Source organism: Echinops telfairi, unplaced genomic scaffold (assembly GCF_000313985.2).
Source record: "Echinops telfairi isolate 266 unplaced genomic scaffold, ASM31398v2 ScPeMD7_6;HRSCAF=24_0, whole genome shotgun sequence".
NCBI lineage: Eukaryota > Metazoa > Chordata > Mammalia > Afrosoricida > Tenrecidae > Echinops > Echinops telfairi.
In genome coordinates, this window is record NW_022103902.1 from 2,817,781 (window position 1) to 2,826,417 (window position 8,637).

Consider the following 8,637-nt stretch of genomic DNA (forward strand, 5'->3'; position numbering starts at 1 on the left):
AAGCAGGGAACTGCTAAGGCAGCTGCACCCGATGCAACCATCCCAAACAAGAGACCTGAGAACTAGAAAGGCGAGGCTTCACCACTCATTTATCCCTCCGCCTTTCAACCAGCACCACATGTGATTATTGGCCAGGCTGGCACAATTAACTAACTCAAACACTCAACTCATTCAATTACTAAAGATAGGGAACTCTGTACCATCAGTAATATGGGAACTTTATTGGCTGTATATTAACTGTAGTAAACACATGAAAAAAGGAATAATAAATTACAAAAGTAGTAAATAAATACTAATAAAAATTGTAATAAAAATAACATAAAGTCGCAAAATGTATTGGGCAAGCGTTTTGTGTCTTTGATAAGAGTATGAGTTCATTTAGACCTGACCTGGTTTAAAATCTGGTCTCATAATGAGACAGTTTTGTGATCTGGGACAGTTATTCTACTGCTAGTTCTTGAGGTCACTAATGTTAAATATAAGAAATCCTTCCTTTCTTAAATATTAATTGTGCAAAATGAACTTGATAATATATGAAAATAGTTTACACAACATGGCAAGGAGTCATCTCCTGTAGATAAGGATTGCTATAAATTTATTATCATTATTCCCTTACAACTATTCTCTAATTTATTTATCACTATTTGAGTAAACTATTATTGTCATTTTTATTACTATCATGAAAGCTGATTGAACTCTAGTAAATAGATTTTATAATGTCAATGCCAGGAGGAAGAATTAATCTCATTAATTGACTGCTCTATTTTCATTAATCTTCTCAGAAAAGTGATGTCTACCTAATAGATAGCAATAAAACATCTGCTTGCCCTTAAGGATAATATTTCTAAGATCTTTTCTTAATCTAGAGAGAGTAATTTTGAACACGTGAAATGATAAATAGAATAAACAAATGAAACTTAGTAAATAGACCTGAACAGAATGAACATGTACTTGGAGGAATGGAGTGTTGTCCGTCTTCGTTTTTGTGTTTTGTTAATAAGGATTTGTGTTGTAGAGAACTCCGGGTGCACATTTGATAAAGATATTTTATTAAGAGAGGGATAGCTGGTGTTCACTTATCCTAGTGTCAAGACAATAAAAAATACTTCTAAGGACACTGAAAATATGTTTTTCAGGATATTTAAAAACTCTCTGTAAACGTTTATAAAAGGGTCCTGATATAAAGACACTTCCTCACTAAGAAAGTGTATCTTCTTCTTTCTAGGCCCTTAGAATTTCAGAATAAATTGTGGGGAAAAAAGATTATTATGACATGTTTTTTGATAATATAAACAAAGTAACATTTCCCATGAATTTTTATAGCAAAACGAATCTTAGTCAAAATATTTATTTTATTTAGTCAAATTAATAAAGAAAAATTAAAATTTTCTTTAATTTTGACTTTTTTACCCAAGTACACTAAGTATACCAGTATAATTCATTCCTAAAATTATACTGGTTTTCCTTCTACATGCATAAGCGCTTAGTTCCTTAAATACTTGTGATATTAGTTAAATGGCAGGCAATAGTTCAAAGAAATGCAAGACCATTGCTTGATTTATTAAACGGTTTATTATGGAACTGTTGTGGTAGCTACATAATTTTATGTCAACTTGAAGATACATAATAGGGTTGGGGTGGTATTCCGCTAATCAAGCAGCTCACAGCTTGATGGTACCTCCTTCCGAGTAAGACTTTCTCATAAGGACGGTCCTGGGACATCACGCCCCCTACACACACACACACACACACACACACACACACATGCCTTCATTTTTCTGCTGGGGAGCCACTTCAAGATCTGCTAAGCCCTATGATGAACTGCATCACGGATCCACACAACTTTGCACCCAGTGGCCTGCGATCTTCCTGCATCCTTGCATGTGCCTGTTCTGAAGAGGGACATTTGGACTAGTATCAAACTCATGGACTTGATCTTGACTGGGCTGGGATGCTCTCCTGAAATACAATTACTTCTTGATACAAAGCCCCGTCTTACACATATGTGAGTGCGAGTGTCACTGTGTTTGTGTCTCTAATCAACCCAGCCTAACACAACTATATTATGATAGTCGATACTAAAAGGTAGATCCATTACTTGAAAGGTCCTGTATATTGATTGAGGAATGGGCAAGTGACCCCACGGCAAGCTTAAAATATGGAAGATAAATGGAAATAATCGGTCGGCCTAAAAAGGTGATAGAATATTCAAAGATCAATATCCCAACATTAGTGAGTTGAAATGGACCGGCATTGACAATTGAAATCATACAAAGTGGACATCAGAAGAGACTCTGAAACTTCTTGAGTATAGAGTAGTTAAAGCAAATGGAAGGAATGAAGTAAAATAACATAAACAAAAATTTCAAAAGACAGCAATGGGAGACAAAATACAACATAATAATGAAATGGGCAAAGACTTGGAGTTAGCAAAACCAAAAGAAACACTTAGAATTTCTTAAATGGAAAGGAATGAAGACCAAGTTCAAGTTTTGCATTGCAATATTGAAGACATATAGGGGCAAAATATTAAACAATGCAGGAAACATAAAAATAAGATGGATCAAATACAGGGTCACCATACCAAAAAGAATTGGTCAAGAGTCAACCATTTAAGAATGTGGACATTATCAAGCAATATAATTATTATCTCATACTATTAAATTCTACTGAGATAATTCAAAATCAGCTGGAGCATTGCATCCATAGAAATTCAAAATGAAACCAGAATGGACATGAAATGAAGGACATCATTGCTTATAGTATTTGGATATTGGCTAAAATACCAGAAACATGTTTATATGTATTGCATTTACTATGTGAAGCCATTTGATTGTGAGGATCATAATAAACTATGGATATTGTTGAAAGTAATGGAAATTAGAGAACGCTTCCCTGTGCTTATGTAGAATCTGTCATTTGAACAAAGCAAGGGAATACTAATGAATTATGTCAGTGCAGGTGTTCAACAGGGTGCTTCCTTTCCTTTCACCTGCACGCTGAGGAAGCCATTGTAGAAGGGGGAGGATATAAAGAGCAGCATCAGGAGTGGGGGAAGGTTCCTCATTAACCTGTGATGTTCATATGAGACAACCTTGCTTGTTAAATGTGAAGAGCTGCCTGTTGAAGATCAAAGACTTCAGCCTTTCGTATGTATTATAATTCAGTATAAAGAAAACAAACATTTTCATAATTGGGCCAGTAGAAAACATCATGATAAACAGAGAAAATTTGAAATTTTCAAGGATTTTATTTTCCTTGGCTCCAAAATCAGAATTTATGGAAGCACCAATCAAGAAATCAAAGAGATAAACACCTGGGAAAATCTGTTGCACAAGAGCTCTTTAACGTGTCAAAGAGTGAAGATGTCTCTTGGAGGACGGAGGTGTGCTTGACCCCAACTATGTCATTTTTCATCACCTCACACGCATGCAAAAACTGAACAATGAATAAGAAAGACCAGAGAAATGATGGATTTGAATTATGCTGGGGGCAAAGAACAGAGAAAGTATCATGAACTTTCAGAAGAACAAACAAACAAACAAACGAGCAAACAAAACAAAGCAAAATGCTTTTTAGAAATAAGGATGGTGATACTACTTCTCATGTACTTTGAGCATGTTATCAGGCAGGAGTTTTGGAAAAGGACATCTGATGAAATACAGGACCTGCAGAGAATGGGTAGACGCACAAGGAAATTGGTATAGTAGCTGCAACACTGGGCTCAAACATCACCACATGGTGCCGGGCTGGGAAGCATTTCATTCTGTTCTGCACAGGGTCACTATGAGTCAGAACTGACAACACCAAACAATTGCAATAGTTTTGTAGCCTCTGCTCCACATTTGATGGAAAAACGATTATTTCCATACTGATGATAATCTTCTTTTATGCATCCAGCTCAGTTATCACGTATTGGAGTATATATTTATAACAATTGCCCAGAATTTAGCATTCACTTAATTTAAATATTTGTATAATATGAAAAAAAAATCAGTAAGAGATAGGTGGAGTTGACAAATGATCTCTTTTTAGAATTTTAAAGATTCTTTAAGCAAGGGGCTTTCGCAAATGCCAACTATGCTCAAATTCAAAGCATCAACCTAATCAAGTAGTGCATATGGCCCTTCAATTAGATTATCCTCTCTCTCTTAAAGGAGAACTGCAACTAATGGGCCTAATTGCCTCTGAGCGCTTGGGACACTTTCCCCCCCACATGCTTTATATTTCACTTGAGCAACAAGAGCTTTCTATGATAATGTGCTTGCATTTTAATTAGATGGCTGAAGGCTGATTTTAATTTTCACACAGCAGACCAAACTGGGAAATTGTAAATATTTTTTAAGTAAAAAACACTAGCTGAATGGTGCTAAACACTACTGTTAAAATACTACAAATACGAGTTGCTAGGCTTAATTAACTTCATTATCCACCAGACAGGCTACATGCCTGGCAACAAGGTGGGACAAGTGTAAAAAAGACCGAAGGTGACTGTCTTGCTGAAATTCTCCAAAATGTTTTGCTCTGAAAGTATATACAACCTCCTATTGGAGGATATGTTATTTTGAAAATTTTTCATGGAGATTTTGGAATTCTTAAAAGTTGGACTATATTTTTCTCCCCAAAGTTAAATAGTTACATTGTATCGTGTATTATCTATCTATTTATGTATCCATCTATGTATCTATCTATGTATCTATGTATCTACCTATCTATCATCTATCAGTCTATCTATGTCTGTATTATAATATTATAAGATGAGTTTCATGTAACATACCCCCAAATCATAGGAATCTCAGGTAATGCTCCTCCAAAAAACAAACCAAACTTTTAATGTTGTCACTGAAAAAAATGTGTGCATAAGCAAATGTGGTGAAGAAAGCTGATGGTGCCTGGCTATCAAAAGATACAGCATCTTGGTCCTAAAGGCTCGAAGATAAACAAGCGGTCATCTAACTCAAAAGCAACAAAGCCCACATGGAAGAAGCACACCAGCCTGTGTGATCATGAGGTGTTGATGGGATCAGGTATCAGGCATCTAAGACCCAGAACAAAATCATACCCAATGTGAATGGGGGTGCAGGGGGCATGGAGTGGAGACCCAATGCCCATCTGTAGGCAATTGGACATCACCTCACAGAGGGGTCACAGGGAAGAGATGAGCCAGTCAGGGTGCAGTATAGCATCGATGAAACCTACAACTTTCCTCTAGCCCTTGGGTGGTTCCTTCCCCCACTATTATTATCTCAACTCTGCTTTACAAATCAGATTAACATAATGTCAGTATCTGGAGAGAGCTTCCTGCTCTTCTACTTGTGAATAATCAGCCAATGACATAGAGTTATGGAGAACAGTTCTACTCTGACCCTCATAGGTTTGCCATTAGTTAGAGTCAACTGAAAGACCACTTGTTTTTGTTCAATTCCATTAAGTCTAGAAGACAAGTTTTGTATATCACTAATGGTCACTGAGTAATGAGAAAACTCTATTAATTTTTAAAATAAATCCTGAGGCTTTGGGAGCCCAGATCTATGTGAGACCTTCTCAAGTACTCCTAGGCCATCTTCCCAAGCCTCAGTTAGGGTACTATCCCTCCTTAAAATGCTCCCTTTTTAAAAATTTTGTCCAACGAGAAGAAAAATAAACAGAATTCACCTTTCCTCATTAAGTCTAAATCTTTCATCAGAATTTACACTTTGCCATTATATTATTTTTGGACCCCCTGCAACTGCTTTTAGATAAATATTTGTAAAATTCTGCTTCTGGTCTATCACCACATATAGATTATTTTAATAATGGCAGTGGATGTTGGGGGGAAACAAGGAGCTAATAACAATGAGTACAATTAAGAAAATGTCTAAAATTGATTGTAGTAAGGATGGTGTAACTCTTATTGAACTATTGATTTGTATCATATGTAGATTATATGACAATAAAAATGTTACATTTTTAAAAATCTCTATTAAAGACAAAACACTTCATGAGGATGGGAGGGTGGGGAAGGGAGGAAAACATTAGGAGCTGATACCAGGACTCAAGTAGAAATGTTTTGAAAAGGATGATGGCAACATAGGTAAAAAGGTGCTTAACACATGGATGCATGGATTGTTAGAAGAGCTATAAGAGCTCCCAATACGAAGATTAACCAAAAAGATAAAGCATAAACTCTGCCATCTGGAAAGCAGAGCCCTTCCTAGCAGTCTTCTCCTCGACAACTTCAACAACCGCTCTTCTCTGTCTCCCGTTCATTTTGTCTCACTGTCTTTCTTTTTCCCTGATCTCCGCCTTGAACCACACAAATCATGTCTGTACTCGAGCCCTTGTTTAAACCTTTGTGGTAGCTACATAATCTGGTGTCAATTTGGGATCTGAGAGGATTAAGAGTGAAGGGGCGGAGTCTAGTCTGTCAATCGGGTCATAGCCAATGAAGTCTTTGTGTGGGCATGGCCTTCCCCTGAGGATTCTGGAAATTCCTGGATTTCCTCCTTGGAGGTGGGAGAGACTCTCTCTCAGCTCACTCCCTGGTAGACTTTGCAGCTGACAAGACACATGGACCTACCCTGATGCAACCAGACCTCTGGAGGCAGAGAAGCCATGTAGAGACTCCTTGCCAGCAATGAGATGCTTACAACACCACTGGATCCAGAAAACTTCCAACCCACTGTCCTGTGATTTTCCTGCATTAGGCATGATTGCATGTGTTTCATGAGTCTGAAGAGGACTTTACAGATTGGTATCGGACATATTGGCAATATCAGACATGGACTTGATCTGGACTGGGCTGGGATGTTTTTTCAATATTCAATTGCTCTTGTATATAAACCTTTTTTCCATACACATATGTATATCTCTGGATTTGCTTCTCTAGTCATTCCAGACTAACAAAACCTTTCTTACAGTTGATCTTCTCTTTTGTTTATTCAAATCCTATTAAGCCAAGTTATGGCCCAGCTTCTTCATGATGTTACCTTCTTATTTTATTATTGTGAGTTGTGCTAGACTCTAAGTAACAGGGTTTCCCATGTGTGCAGAAAGAGCTGCTCATAGTCGGCAAGGTGTGAGCTGTCTTCTGACTTACCTCTGGGTGGGTTTGAATTACCAACATGTTAGTGAAGTCAAGCGCTTCACAATTTGCAATCTAGAGACTTCATCTTCTGATCATATTATCCAGTAATAATTTCCAAACTACTTTTATACTCCCTCACTCACCACTTACATAGATCCAAACCCTCAAGTCAAATTTCCATTGAATCGATTCTGACCCATGACCTCCACATAGGACAGGGTATAACTGCTACTGTGGGTTGCTGAGTCTGTAACCCTTCATTAGAGGAGTAGAAATCTTTGTCTTTCTCCCACGGAGCAACTAGTGGTTTTGAATCGCTGAACTTGGAGTTAGCAGTTCAAGGAGTAACTCACTTTTCCACCATGACTCTCTTGCACAGATAGGACTTGGGTATTGGTATTAAACTTCCTATGAGTGACCTATTTCTCTAAAGAAATGCCAAATTTTAAGTTCAATATTCATAACTTATATATTTTATTATTTATAGAATCCCTAGACATATGCTATAAAGATGTATACTTATAAAAAGGTAAAAACAGATTTTATATTGATTTTGTTTTGAATCTTGCAGATCAATTTAAATGATTCATCTGACTTGAACGGATAAAGCCTTGTCAGTTGATCCCCTTCTGGAAAGCAGTAGGTCTGCTCTGGTTTGCAACCTTCTCTGGGTTTTTGTTTGTTTGTTTTTATATTGGGTTTTATCTCTGGCGTATGTTGTCATTGGGAGTAACCATCTTGAATTTTTATTATATGTTTTTCTGTTTTTCGGTGTATGAAATTCAGGGTTGATGAACCTATAGAGATAGCTAGTATAATAAGGGGTCCTAGTGGCTACAGTGTTGGGGGGAGAAGGTGGGTAAAGGGGAGTTGATATCAAAGAGTTCAAGACGAGAGACTGTTTCAAATCCGACTGCGATAGCAATTGTACAATATAGCTTGAGGTGACTGAACTATGGAATGATATGCTATCTATATTAGCACCCAATAAAATGGTTTTGAAAAAGCAAAATAAAATGAAACTATTCAAAAATAATAATAAAAGAAAACTCTGTGCCATCAAGTTGATTCTAGCTCATAACCATGCTAGAAGATAGGGTAGAAGTGCCCTCGAGCATTGCCTGGGCTGTAACTCTTTAGGTGCTGCGGCAGTTACACAATTTTGCATCAACTTGAAGATATATAAAAGCGTAGGGGTGATATCCAAGCTGTCGGTTAGGTCACAGCCTGATGGTGCCTCCTTGTAGGGATGAGCCCTCATAAGGAGGGCTCTGGGGACCAGCCCCCTCTCTGCCTTCACTTTCCTGCTTGTTGACCCTGAGAGCTGCTAGTCCTGCCAGGTTTCCACTGAGGTTGGACCCATACGGCTTTGCACCCACCAGCCTGACATCTTCCTGAATTCTCCATCATTTCACGTGACCGTGAATCTGAAGAGGGACGTGTGCACTACTCTCAAACTTATGGACTTGAATTGAATGGGCTGGAATGTGTTATTGATCAATAATTACTTCTTGATACAAAGCTCTTTCGTACACATATACCAGCTGCAACTGGATTTGTTTCTCATGTCT